Source organism: Protopterus annectens, chromosome 3.part0 (genome assembly GCF_019279795.1).
Source record: "Protopterus annectens isolate FY-2018-M chromosome 3.part0, PAN1.0, whole genome shotgun sequence".
In the NCBI taxonomy this organism is placed as follows: domain Eukaryota; kingdom Metazoa; phylum Chordata; order Ceratodontiformes; family Protopteridae; genus Protopterus; species Protopterus annectens.
This window is the reverse complement of record NC_056731.1, coordinates 1,743,847,554-1,743,863,081: the sequence shown is the minus strand read 5'-3', so window position 1 is coordinate 1,743,863,081 and position 15,528 is coordinate 1,743,847,554. Positions and strand designations below refer to the sequence as shown.

Sequence of the window (15,528 nt, the reverse complement as noted above, 5' to 3'; positions counted from 1 at the left end):
ATTACCATGCACAACATAAACATTCATTTAAGTATTGCAATATGGTTCTTCCAAACAATTCTATGGGTGAAGTTAACCAAGGTAATAGGTACAGATGTATGTTTTCCCATGTGGACTGGTACCAGCAACATGCCAAAATTTAGAAATGTTGGGCAGTGGTTTTACAAGCCAAGCTAACAGTTATTCTTAAGCAATCAGGTACTGCTCTTCAAACCCTGTTATTAGAATACTGCTGCTATCAGAACATTATGGATTATGACCATATTCACAGAAATTCAAAGACTGTATCAGAGAGACATTACCATACACAATATAAATGTTAATATTAACTACTGCAGTATGGTTCTTCAAAAAATGTGATGGGTAAAGTTAAACAAGGTAACAGGTACAGATATATGTTTTCCCTTTGTGGTATGGAACTCATAACACGCCAGAATTTAGACATGCTGGGCAGTTGCTTTAGAGGCCAATCTAACATTTAGCAATAGTTTCATTGCAGAAAATGGGTGCTGCAGGTGTTTCTTAGAAATCCTGCAGTAAATGAAGGAACATGGAAAATGCATATAAATTTTGGACCTTTCATAGTAAAGAAATAACAACTATCAACATATAACTTATATATGTAATCAATTAGACAAGCATTACTCTTTAAATTAAATAAATGTGTCTGTGTAACTGTTTAGGAGGAATGATGTAAGGAAGTTATACACATATTTGTATTCCAACTTGTAAAGGTCCAATAGGTGATACATTGGGACTACAGCGGAAAACTACAAAATGTGCAGTCATCCACGGCCTAGGCGCTATCGGCATCTGTAATGCACGATAAAAGAGGCTATGTGAAATTATGTATTTAGATGCTGTAAAACATATGTACATCTGCAAAGTACATACTTATAGATATTATACACATTACTAAATAATTTAACAACATGGGAATCAAACCCCATAGTTAAGAAGACAGTATTTACCAAGTCCATTTAATTATCACCACAAATTAATTACCACAATAGCTAACACATGGGTATAAAAGATATGATATATATGATATAGAGAAAAATCTGTAGCAATGCTCAGGTATACGTAGAATATTGGTTCTTACTGTAGGGATCAACAGGCTGCCTCTGCACCTTGGCAACCCTTCTTCAAAATTTCTCAGTGACCTTACAATGCAGGTCCATCAGTGCTCCTTTCGTGATCCAGTTCAACATGTCAATCATAGCAAAGTTCCTGGGTCTGGCTCTCATCCTCTGCTCCAATCCCATGTACATGGTCAAATTTTGGGTTATCTCCTTGTCGGGCCAATTGGGTGCACGGCCACATCTCCGCCTCCTCGAAGTAGCCATCACAATCCTCAAGTAGAAGAAATCTGAAAAACACAGAAATGGTCACTGAGGTACCACTCAGTTCACAGTTAACAATGGTCTGATCAGTAAATGTATCAAAATCAATACATGAAAGTGGCGCTGATGTCATGTTATAAGATCATTGGAAGATAATGGGCATGTGCCACACGTTACAATTTATCAGTACCTGTTGGGTGTTTATGAGGTACACTTAGGTGTTTCAGCACATAATGTTGATTTACTCAGATATGCATGAATGGGATTCAAAAAACTTGAATTTTAATTAATCTCTTTAATTATGTATGTCACAAATGCTACTTAACCTTGAGTGTACACAAGTTGCATTTTGATTCTGTGATTCAGTGTAAGAGGTACATTGGAAATTGGTAGAATTTCTGTTTTGCTGATTAGCACGTCTGTTAAAGTTACTCATTTTAAAAAGGTGCATGGTTAAATTGATATCTACCCAAAAAGGTAATTTAGCGGTGGTTGTCCTATGTTTCTGAAGTGATATTGTCTTGAACTTTATGCTTACAGGTGCTGTCTTTTTAAATAGTTTATTTCAGTCCCATATGCAGTTGTAGAGACTGATTTCCATTGCAGATGTTAATAGTATATGAAGGATGACTTATAGGTCATCTGCAATTCTTACTGGTAATTCCTTGCACTCTGTGGTGTAACTACAGAAAGCTATGGATTACGACACTATCCGTACTTATTATGTGATGTTGGTATTAACAGATATGTCTTATTTCATGTCTCCTAATAAAACTGTTACAAATGTGCTGTTGCTGTTACTGATATATCTTCACTGATGATTCTTTACAATGGTATTATCAGTACTGTCTCAATATGGTACGTATCTGTATTGTCTGTGGCTTGACTTCAGATCCTGAGGTTTACCCACATGTTCCATAAGTTCTTCAGATTGTTATTTGTTGTAGCATTTGAATGTGACATGCAAGCAGCCTCTTGTGGCATAATGTTGTTGGCTTTGGACCTCCATGAAATATAGATGTATTGTGAGGGGTCACACTCACAAACTGTATATATACACATGGTATTTTGGTTTTACCGATGCTAGGTATGAAGGCATTGTTATTACTTTAATAAGTCATATTAGTATTCATCATACACATTGTTATACAGACATTTTCAATGCACTGGAATACATAATGTTTATTTTGACATATGCTGTTCACAGAATGAAATGCATAAATGGGCTCAAACATGAATGTTATCATGTGCATATCACTGTCTTTCAGACGGCTAACCATCCTAGGGGTGACAATGTCTCCACTCAGGAGAATGAAATCATAACTGATGCTGTCTGCCAACATGGAAGGAGACTCCTAGGCTGTTCAGGTCATACTGTTTGGAGAAATGAAATCTGAACAGACCTCACCAACATGATCAATGCAGTTGGAGGCCACAACCGATCCCATGAGGCCTGCAGAGGACACTTCTCAGACATGACTCTTTGTGCAGCAAATAGAGTGACACATTATGAGAGATCAAGGGATGCTATTGTTGGTGGACCACCACTGACCCACAAGATGACATCACAATATTTTTGGCCTCACTGCATACAGCAAGAGGGGAGTGACACATCCCTGGTGGAAGGGCTGAGGTTCCAGAACAGACATATATGTATTTATTCCATTACAGGGATGTGGATTGTGCAATCACTGCAAATTGCTGTAGCATGTAAGTTCATCTATTGCTATGTTTGATTTACAGCATCAGAGTTGAGCCATGGACACTCTTCAACACAGAGCAAGGATGATGAATGCAAGTCTAATTACATGTATTGGTACATCTGAGTTACAGACAGAGCAGTCCAAACAACATTTGCAATGATTTTTGCATTACTATTCACAGGTCCATCTACTTTTGGCCTGCAGCACGGATCAGCAGATGAATGTCTCTATACTGTTGCTGTTAACACTACCTTGTTAGTGCCTCCAGCTTATTTCATTGCACTGCGGTTAACTGTTATATTGTTGATTCCCTACCATTGTACACTACATTTACATCCAGTGGAGGGGCAAGCCATGCATTTTCAAGTGCAGACAGTCAAAGTCAAAGTCAAAGTGAATTTTATTGTCATTTAGACAAGGGTAGCCTAAATGAAATTGCATGCATCAGGCGGGTCTATGTTATATATTCGGACGTCCAACATTTCGAATACCATATGGTCGAAAATATATGTTCGACATTTGGAAGTTCGAATATATAATAAAAAAAAAAAAGAAAGAAAGAAAAACACACCTTAACAGTGTGAGCAGGGGGGCAAGCCCTCTGCACCCCCACACCCCCTTACTTAAATATACCAACTCAGTGACCGCACTTCAGTGCAGAAAAGGGAACTTCTCCCATTCTGCACCATACGGCGCAGTTAAAAGTCAATCTTTGAACACTTGAAATGTCGATCATATGGTCTCGATCATATGACGTTCAACATTTCCAGATTTCGAAGATTTGACACAGACCCCATCAGGCTCAATATTGAGATGACAATTACACATAACATTAACTTTAAGTTAGAGCATTATTTTACCACATACTACTATAAATTACTATGCTTACAGTTTTTAGCAGCCGAGTGATTGATTATTGCACATTTATTTATTGCATACTTATTTTCTGATATGTTAGAATAGCTAGCAGATAAATATTGCACTTGATTAACATTGTAAACAGATAACTATGAGTGAGCATCTCATAATTTCTGTTGCATCATAATGGTTTGACTGACACAAGACCTTGTCAATGACTAACATTCCTAATATTGCTTCCAGAGTTCAAGAACCTAATCGCCTGTGGTAAGAAACTGTTCCTGAACCTGGTTGTTTTACAATGCATGCTGCTGTATGTGTGTGCCAGATGACAAGCTTGTAAATAGACCATAGGCAGGGTGTGTAGGATCACTACCTATTTTCATGGCCCTGTTGCAGCAATGTGTCGTATTTAAACCATGCATCACTGGGAAGTTGGAGCCTGTTTTTCTCTCAGCGACCTTCACCACCCTCTGTAGAGCTTTTTTATCTTCAGCTGAAGAGCCCCCATACAACACTGTGAAGTTACTCATTAGAATGCTTTCTATGGCCCCCCTGTAGAAGGTGATAAGGACGGAGGGTGGTAGATTAAATTTTCTTAACCTCCGCAGAAAATGCAGGCATTGGTGGGCTTTCTTAACTATGTGACTGGTGTTTAGTAACCAGGATAAGTCCTCTGCAATGTGGACTCCCAGGAATTTTGAGCTACTTACTATTTCCACCCTCTCTCTCTCTTAATCATGAGTAGAGAGTGAGCTGAATGTGTTCTCCTGAGGTCTGTTATGATCTCTTTGGTTTTGATGACTTTGAGTTCAAGGTTGTACCTAGCACACCAGTCAATCAGTAGATTCACTTCTTCCCTGTATGCATCTTCATCTTCATTACTGATAAGGCCCATGACTGTGGTGTCATCTGCAAACTTGATGATATGATTGGTATTAAATCTGGCTATACAGTCATGAGTTAGTATGGTAAACAATAGTGGACTCAGCATATATCCTTGGGGTAGTCCTATGTTGACTGTGATGTTTCTTGAGGAATTCTTGCCTACACATACTTTTTGTGGTTTTTCGATCAAAAAGTCCAGTATCCAGTTGCACATGTGTTTACTGATGCCTAGATGAACAAGTTACTTGATTAGCTGTTGAGGGATAACTGTGTTGAATGCTGAACTAAAGTCACTAAACAGCATCCTAATGTAACTGTCTTTATTCTGCAGGTGTCCCATCGCGAGATGTAGTGCAACCGAGACGGCATCCACTGTGTGCAAACTGTAGTGGGCCAAGTGCAGATGGTAGTTTTGCTGACAATTGTTTTTTGATTAGGCTTTCAAAACTTTTCATAAAAGTGGAAGTGAGGGCTACTCGTCTATAAAAATTCAGGCTTCAGAGAGTTTCTTTCTTCTGCAGTGGTATTATGTTTGTCTTTTTGAAGCATTTGGGTACTTTTACTTGGACAAGGGAGCTGTTAAAAAATGCCTGTGAGTACAGTGCTTAGTTGTTCAGCACCATCCTTTAACACCCTTACCAGGATGTTGTCCGATCCAGCAGCCTTCCAGGGTTTTCCTCACCTCACCTGTGGTTAGACTGAGCACTTCATCCTCTGCACTTGGAAGTTTCACTGCCATTGAGCAGTTCCTCTCCTTGAATCTGCTGTAAAAGATGTTTAGCCTATCAAGGAATTGTATGCTGTCCCCACATTTATCTGATAGTGGTTTGTATTCTGTAATGACTTTTATGGCCTGCCACATGCTCCTGGAGTCCCTTGTATCAGTAAAGTAGCTCTGGACTTTCCTTCCATAGGCCTTCTTTACTTCCTTTATCCGTCTCTTCAGATTTGCTCTAGCCACCCTGAGAACTTCCTTGTCATAGGTTCATAGGTTTATAGGATGATGCTAGGCTATTGGCCTGGAGGCCCTTATAAACCTAGCCAATAATTTCTCCCATGTTCCCACAAAGTCAGCACCTGTTTCCCCTGTCCAGCAGGGAAACAGGTGGGATCCCAGGGGTGTATTTTCTGTTTCTCATCCAGTCATCCAGGTTCATCTTAAAGAGGGCTAGAGAGGTACTCTGCTTGACATGGAGTGTTTTCCATAGATGTGAGAGTCTTTTGACACAAATATATCCTGCCATCAGGTTCTGTTAATGTCATAGACCAGGTTGAGGCCTTGTGTGCAGGTTGCACAAGTAGAGTTTGACTTATGAATATAAAACAACTTCATCAAGGCTGGGTCTGAAACAGCCTTTTATGTCAGACACAGGTCACCCCTGAGCAGTCTGTATGAGACTGAGTAGAGAGACAGGCCTTTTAGCCTATCTGTATAGGGTAGGTGTTTGAAACCCTGGATTTTCCTGGTCAGGAACCTCTGTGGTCTCTCCAGCAGATGAATGTGCTTGACAAGGTACTTGCTGAAGAGGTTATTGTACTCAATAATGGGTCTGATAAAGGAGGAGTACTGGGATGTTATGACTTCCTTGTTCCTGGATGAAATACCTTACTTATAAAGTGGGCCATGTAGAAAGCCTTCCGTACAATGGAGGCAATGTGGTGGTCAAAATCAGGTTGCTATCAACCTGGGTGCCCAAGTCCCTCACAACTAATTGCATGCTTAGTACATTGTTATTCACTTTGAATGCCTCATTTCACTCCCTCAGAAGCTCATATGCTTTGCTTGTGAGCCAAGGTTTCTGGATGGCTCTTATTATGATATCTTTGTTAGTTGTCACATCATCTACGTTTGTAAATATATGCCATCACCATTTCTGCATATTTGTCCAAGTTAATTTGTTGATCAGTTGTTGCAGCCTCCTTGAATATGTTTAAGTTAGTGTTATCAGAATAGTGTTATTAACTGTACTTAATAAAGAATTTTTCACTGGAAACAGACTGCCTATCCTGCTTGGATTACTTTCAAATACTTAGCAATTCTGTATAATATTTCAAATTATATATTTTTTATTATTTTTTTAACTTAGGATGAGTTTAAGTTTGCTACTTCTACTACCATCATCTGATCTGATTAATATACAGTGATTAACTAGATATATATGGTTTGAAAATCTTCCAGGTGTCGCTAAGATGGCCTCCGGCTACATAGCACATACTACAGCTTGCTCCAAGTACTAGCTAAGAATCTAACCCCATTTATGGGGTTTTGCATTGCTGCAAAAATCTACAGAAAGGCATCACCTTTGAAGAACTATTTCCTAAAGAGAGAAACAATTTTCTCCATCATCTGATCTAAAAATAACAAGAAATACACACCTAACCTCTGTGTGGTGACTAAGCAGTGTACTAAAGGAAAGTAAAAGAAAAATCTTGTTTTACTTAATAAAAGAAAAATGGAACAAATGGAAACACATTCATTAAAGATAAGAATATCTTTAGTAACAACTCCTGAAAAAGAAGTTACTACCAAGAGGCAGAAAACTACTAAAACACAGGCTGAAACTGCTAAACAGCATTCAAACACACAAAAAATGAGCAATCTTTTGACATGGAGGATTTGAAAGCAGCCTTGTTATCTCTGCAAACAGAAATATAATCTTCTTCTTCAAAATTTACAGCGTTTGGAAATAACTTAGACCAAATTTTGACTAGACTAGACAAAAATGAAGCCAGAATACTGTGCAATGAAACAAAAATAGAAGAAATGCAGAAAGCCAATACCAGTACTGAAAATTCAAAGAACTGCAACAAAAACTGACTGACTTAGAAACTAGACAAGAAGAAATAATGTATTGATCAGAGGCATCCCAGGAAAATATGAGCAATCATAACTAAATACTGTGGCAAAAGAAATCTTTGACTCTCTTCTAGAAAACAAAGAACTATCTCAAACAATATTCATAGAAAGAATACACAGAGCGTTAAGAAAATCTCAAATTCTGGATGCCCCAAGACAAATATATGCAAGAATTCTGAATACTGCACATGCACAATTAATAATACAAGCTGCAAAAAAAAAGAAAATACATTATATGGAATGGCTGTAAAATAACTTTTGCTCAGGACCTGCCTTTACAAATTAAACAGCTCAGACAAGCCCTGTCACCTTTCTGCAACTATCTTGTTAGCAAAAACATCAGGTTCCAAATGAAATATCCAGCAACTCTACATTTTCAACATAATGAATTAAATTATGCAATAAAAACCAATGAAGAAGCAAAAATGGCTTTCCTTAAAGCCTTTAAAGAATTATCAAAGAAATCAACATAAAAACTGTATCAATACTGTAAATACTCCAAATGTCAAACAAGTAAACCATTTTGAACAACTGTAGCTGCTAAATGCATAAAATGACAAGGTAAATCACTTAAATTACCTTAAAACTCTTGATTCCTTTGTAATCCATCTAGATGTTCTAAATTAAGACCCTAGAGTACCTCCGCGCCATTGCGAACGGACTACAATACCCAGAATCTTTACTACCATAAAGCAGGAAAAGAGAAGCATATTTGAGGTCAAAGGTTTGTCTACGGCATCTCTCTAAGGCTAAAATACTTCTAGAAATCCATGTTTGCATAAGGAAACAAAAGAAAAGCTTATACATTGCTGGACACCTCGGATTGGTATTTTAAGAACCAAACAGTGAAGAAAATTGCCCAAAAGACAATCGGAAGATAAACCCAGCTCAAATTTGAATGAAACTGTCAAGTCTTTTGTTCAAATACAATATCTTTCAAAAACTGCATAAATGTAAAATAAGTAAGCTCTTTGGTCAGTTGTTTATTATTAGATGTTATGGAAACAAAGGAAAAAAAGAGACTAATAGTTATCACTATTTAATAAATATGATGCTGGATCTGTTTTTTCTAAACTTGACTGCTGTTTTATTTAAAGTAAACTACACTGTATTTTGTAATAAGTTAAGCTTGGGGCACAAATTGCACACTAACATTTTATAACCTGCTATCTTTAATAATGTTTTAAGTAACTACATTGTTTTCTTTTCTTTTTATTTGTTGCCTATGTAAGCTAGAAAAAGAAAATTATGCTATGCCTGTCTGAATATACAATTATAAAACTGTTCTGCAAAGTTAGATATGTGACCTTCAGATAGTGGCATTATATAGAATGCTCAGGTTGTATAAACAAGAGGGTTAGTAACTAAATGTTTTCTTTCTGTTATGTATTCAATTTCTAGTTCTTGGACAATGCTGTTCAGTGTGTTGTAGTATTTTCTTGCTGGGACTTAGAATGACAGGTTTTGTTTGTATTATAGTTGTAAGTAATTTTTATATTTTTCTTTCAGTTAGTGGGCTAGCTTGGGTAAGCACGAGGCGGGATTTGAAAGGGAATAATGTCACATTTATGTCTTTATTATGGTTTTGCACTAATATTCCTAAGATGACCTTAAAACTGCACTTGTCCTTATGTCTGTATACTAAAACAGAAAAACACAAGCTTCTTGTTAAATAATCCTGATGGTTTCTGTAGATTCATGGAATGTGAAGGGACTACAAAATAAGAAAAAAAAAAGAATCTAGTAATGCGCTTAATATTTACATTTAAGGCAGAGATAACCTATATCCAAGAAACACATATGTTGAAAGATCAGTGGGAAAAGATATGAAAAAAAAGTGGGTGAAACACATTGTAGTTGCTGGGGATAGTACGGCTTCTAGAGGAGTTGCAATAATAGTTAAAAAATCATTTGATGGTATTGTAAGGAAGAGCAACTGTGATCCTAATGGCAGATGGTGCTTTTTCACTTGCAAGCTACCAAATTTTAAAAAACCTTTCTTAATACTAAATCTGTATGCCCCATGTGGCAACCAATTAACTTTTTTTATATGCTATATATATATATATATATATATATATATATATATATATATATATATAATTCTAGAGAATTTCCCTAACTATTTATACATTATAGGAGGTGACTGGAATATAATAAGCAATCCAGCAGTAGACAGAACAAATGAAGGTAACAAGAAACCAGTACAACTTACTACATTATTAGCAGAAATAATAGAAGATTTCAGATTAGTTGACCCTTTTGAACTTTACAGACATGATCCATCAATCAGTAAATTCACTTATTTTTCCCCGTATCATAAGTCTTGGTCCAGAATTGACCTATTTCTAATATCAGAAATCTTACTTAGCAACACATTTACATATAACAATGCTCCTAGAATGATATCAGATCATGCAAAGATAAGCATTTCAATAAAGTTGGGTAGCACCACACAAAGGTCTCTAGCTTTTGCGAACTGGACCTTAAATGCTAACTTATTAAAGGATAAAGAAATAATACGGGAAATAAAGGACATCATTTCTCAGGCTAAAAATAATTTTGAGGTATCAGATATACCATATGACATTCAATGGGAAGCAATAAAAGTTACTATAAGGGGAATACTTATTCAAAAAGCCACTCTATACAAAAAACTAAATAAGGATAAAGTTGCAGTATTAGAATCAAAATTAAATAATATAGAGCTAGAATTACAAGCTAAACATTCATCTGATCTTGAAAGCCAAATGTACACCTTGCAAGAAGAATTGCATGAAATTCAAACACAACATTATTCCTTTACTGAAATTAAAATTCTCCACAAATATGCAGAACGGGTGCAGTCTCCTTCAGAAGCACTTGCAAGAATTATTAATGTCAAGAAATCCCCCCACTAAAATAAAGCAACTAAATTCTAATAACATTATTCTAGATACAGAGCAGGAAATTATAGCGGCTTTTGAAGAGATATATCAAAAATGATATGGACCGCATGACCAGTATAATGAAACTCTTTATTATCAATTTACTGATGACTTAAAGTTTCCAGTACTAAATGAATCACAAAATAGATTTTCATAAAACCCCCATCAATGTAGAGGAAATTATAGCTGCTATAGATAAGCTGAAACGAGGGAAGTTTCCAGGACCAGATGGGTATGTGGTGGAATTCTACCAGACTTTTAAGATACAATTAGCCCCAATACTACTGACAGTATACAAATATGTAACAAAATTTGGAATAAAAGATTTATATATCAACAACTCAAAAACCATATTCATACCAAAACCCAACTCAGATCCACTAAATCCAAACAACTACAGACGAATAGCACTTATAAATATTGATATTAAAATTCTATCAACAGTCCTAGCCAGTAGACCCAAAAAAATGTTGCCCTACATCATATCCGCTGAGCAACTAGATTTTATGAATAACAGACAGATCTGGGATAACACACTCACCATTGACTCAATCATCACCTTAAAAGCAAATGATAGCTGCCCTAGCTATGCTATATCAGTGGATGCCTCTAAAGCTTTTGATAGGGTAAACCTAGCTTTTCTTTTTAAGATACTCAAAAAATTCAGCATTCCCGATGAATATATAAACATGGTGAGGGCCCTATACAACAACACTACGACAACACTATATATAAATAAAAAGCCATCAAAACCTATTCAAATTATAAATGGCACAAGGCAAGGCTGCCCACTATCACCATACCTGTTTAATATTTACATAGAAACCCTCTTTCTTAAAATATCACAAACAACATATCACCACTTCATGAATCCTTATAAAATCCCAGTAAAGTATACAGTGTTTGCTGATGATCTTAATATTTATTTCGAATTCCCGAACACAGATTTAAACAAAATAATAAACTCCATAGAAAAATTTTTGAAAATTTCCAATTATGCCATTAATCCAAACAAGTCTGTTATTTTTCCCTTAAACACTTTAGGACACAAAGAATTCTACTTCCCCAAAACTGGAATAAAAGTTAAACTATGAACTCAAATATCTAGGCATCACATTTACCCACCCCCAATCAGACTTAATTAAACAAAATCTGTTTAAAACGTGGGCAAATATTACAGAAGATACTAAAATATGGCTAAATCTTAACCTGTCACCACTCTCTAAGGTGGCTATAATCAAAATGAATATCATGCCAAAAATACTGTTCCACTTTAATGCTATAAATCAAAATATACCGAAAAACGTCTTTTCCAAGCTTGAAACTCTCTTACAGAAATTTATTTGGCATCCAAAAACTACAAGAATAAAATAATCGAGAGTGACACTATCCAAACAGAAAGGTGGACTGGGATTACCAGACTTTCAAACCTATTATGATACTATAAATGCCAGTCGAATAATGCAAACTGCTAACTATGAAATATCTAACTCAGTATGGTATCCTATTTGCATTAAAATATATCATAAACATCTAATTTCGTCAGATATAAATGCTAAAACAATACCTTTTTTAAATTGTAAAACACTGAGGTGTCTTAAAATACACCTTATAATTATAAGGAATGCTATATAATTTCAAAAGCTGATATCTTCCCATAATCTTAAAGACACTGATATTAGGACAACCAATAGATATAAACCCTAACGTTAAATTAAGCAATACTATGTTAAATCTAAATCAATATCCACTAATAGAAATTATGGTTCTCATTAAGAAGCAAGTTAGAAAAAAAAGGGATACACCAAATCTACCCTGCTATGGGAAATTGCAATTCTTCATGTATTTCCTACAAATTATACATATGAGAACAGACATAGTAACATTGTGTGCAATGTTGAAATCATACATAGCTCAAAACTGGTTAGATAGGACAAAAATTACATGGGACAAATTTAAAGGAATGGCTATGAGATATGTATTAGCAAGTAAATTAATTACACGAAGCAAAAAAATATTTTATACTACCAGAAATATTGCAAAACACTTACAGAAATCTTAAAGTAAAATCAGTGTACAGGCAAGGGACAATATGTATCTCTTTTATTCTTAATGAACATGGTGAACCATAAGAATCTAAATGCTGTTTAAATCATATTCATATTTGAAAGGATAAGATATAGGAAGTGCAAACACATTGAACATCAAAGATGACATCAATTGTATAAACTCTACATAGTTTTTCTTTTATCAAGGTATACTAAGGTTAAGAAGAACTGATTATTTAAATGTGTTTTCCTATTCTAAGACAGACTTTTAGAATAGGTTTGCCTTAGAAACACAAGGTACTGGGTTTGAATCTCACAGGGAATAATTGGCTAGGCTTAAAATGGCTTGCAAGGGCAGTTAGCCTAGTACTGAACTATGAACTATGAACTGAACTATGAACTATGAACTTTACTAAGACTTAAAAATTCTATGAGTGGATTGTTTATTTTACCAATGTATGTATACAGTCGAAAGTGTTCAACTACTGATGTTAACTGTATAATTTATGAGGATGACTTATGTTCTGCAAATGTCACTATGATCTACTGTACTTAAGATAATTAATGTCTATGCACCTTGATCTATAATTGTTTCTGTTGTTGTTACTGTACTATACATTTGTTAAAAAAATGGTAAAAGTAATAAAAATTATATTTGAAAAAAAGAAAATCTTCCACACAGAGAAGTTTCTTACACTGTTCTATTACGTATTTTTCATACCTATCCTTTCTGTTAATCCTGTAGTTGACATCCATTAATACTGTGCCCTTCTTACCCTTCTTAGGTCAGTCTGCAACAACATCCTCAAGTGCACGTATGAGTGGCATGTGCATGGCATACATTCTGTATGCATTAACTGTGTTCATCTGGTTAATGGTGTAAATGATGTGATCAGTAATGCTATTTTTTTGTTCCCTAACACTACTTGAAGTTCATCCCAGTGCAACGCCACCATCTTCCCATGAGTGTTTGCCAGGTGTGCTTTTTTATACATCACATATGTCATGTATGTTAGCCATGTAAGCAGATTGCATATGTATTTTATGTACTTTCCATGAAGCATACATACAGTAGACGGTAAGGGAAGTCATTAGTATTTGTAACATTGCAGTGAGATATATGTGCCATATGTCTTTGATGATATCCTTCATGTGATGTAGGCACACAGTACTGATCTGTGTCTCTGTATCTTATAGTACATCAACTATCTGTATCATCCAGAAGCTCATCCAGTGATCATGATGTATCTTAAGATGGTAGCATGATCCTTGGCACAGAGGACCTTGAGTTGTTTGGAGAGTCCATCCATGAGGCCGACAAGTAATGTTGCAGTAGATGTAGCCTCAGATGTGGAGCTCCACTTGTCTAGCCATTCAGAGGATGCTGCCTCAGTGGATGTTGTACAGGGTGAGGCCAATGAACAACACACAACAGCTGAGAGCATTGCTGCTGGCAGTTCACACAACAACCACTGATAGTGTATTGCGGTAAACAGAAGCAAGCAGATGTTGTACATGGCCAGGTGTCAGGGGTGTCTGCCTCCTGCTACAGGCAAATGAATGGGCACAGCAATAGCATTGTTCAGAGGTCTGTGCACTTGCCCATGCCACAGATCATGTGGCACATGTCATGCGTGAAGGACAAGAGCACAGACACGGTGAGATTATTACTGCATTGGCCGCTCAGAATGACAGTCTGCTAGCTGTGGCAAGATCAATGGAAACCCTGGCCTCTATGGTACTGCAGCAGTGTAGTACTACCACCAAGATTCTGCATTCCATGACTGTACTTAGAAGATTGCAACCTGTGACAGAACCACCATTGGCCATTGAGAATCACTCTTTGTGGTCTATCCTGCATAGAGTTTAACTGCTGGCCTATCTGCTGAGGTCCAACCAGTCATAAGGTCTTCAACTCACAATCATGCTACTTCATCTCAACATGGTGTAACACCCGTATCCATGTCTGCTGTGAAGAACTACAGCAATATGCATCTGTATGTGGTGGGGGCAGGTTGGACCATAGTGTGAGACATCAGCGTGGTCACCTTAGAATGCGTTAGTGTGTCCAGCAGTGTAGTACACACAGCTGGCTAATATCATTGCAACACCAGTCTACTGTGATATCTGTTTTTTGAAATTAAAGTTTCTGCATTATGTCCTGTGTGATTTCTCTTTTTTTCATGTTATCATATGGTACAGATATGTATATGTAGCACTGATGTGGGTCCCTTATTGTTTACTATACAGTGATACATCAAACTGAGTGTGTATGCATACCCATGTGAGTTGATGATCTGTTTTGACAAATTAGCATATGTCCATGTTGGAATATATTATGATTATATTAAGTACGATGCTCAGTGTGTACATAGGTTCATAGGTTCATAGGTAGGTACTAGGCTATCTGCCCGAGGGCATTTATAAGCCTAGCCAGAGTGTGTCAGCTTTCGCCACCCCATTGATTAATTAACTGAGCCTCTGTCAAGCAGAGCCAATGAAGTGATCCCAGGGGTGTATTTTCTGTTACCCATCCACTCATTAAGGTTTCCCTTGAAGAGTGTTAGTGAGGGGCTCTGCCTAATGTAGTTAGGAATTTTGTTCCAAAGCATGGGGAGTCTCTGTGACAGGAATCTATCCCTCCAGCATGTTTTATTTATTTATTTATTTTTTTTTTTTTTTAATTCTTTATTACAGTTTTATATGCAACAACAGAAGTCAATGGTTACATCATATCAGCGATACATAAGCATTAAAGTATTAAAACTAGATACAAAGGATAAGGTATCATTTAAGCCTACTGTCATACACAAACTATATACACAATATATACAAAGTGCCATTGCTTTAAATTGGTAAATCTTACTATCTCTGACCTTCAATAGAGTTTATACAATAAGGAGA

At 36.3% G+C, this 15,528-nt stretch overlaps 1 long non-coding RNA gene across 1 annotated transcript in view; it reads right to left on the bottom strand.

Annotated features, from left to right (window-relative positions):
- The window catches only part of LOC122796999, a 419,884-nt gene that overhangs the window by 272,754 nt on the left and 131,602 nt on the right, over nt 1–15,528 (bottom strand). Inside the window, exon 2 of the long non-coding RNA XR_006364023.1 lies at nt 1,103–1,369. This is a non-coding gene — a long non-coding RNA (uncharacterized LOC122796999). The remainder of the gene's footprint in view (nt 1–1,102; nt 1,370–15,528) is intronic.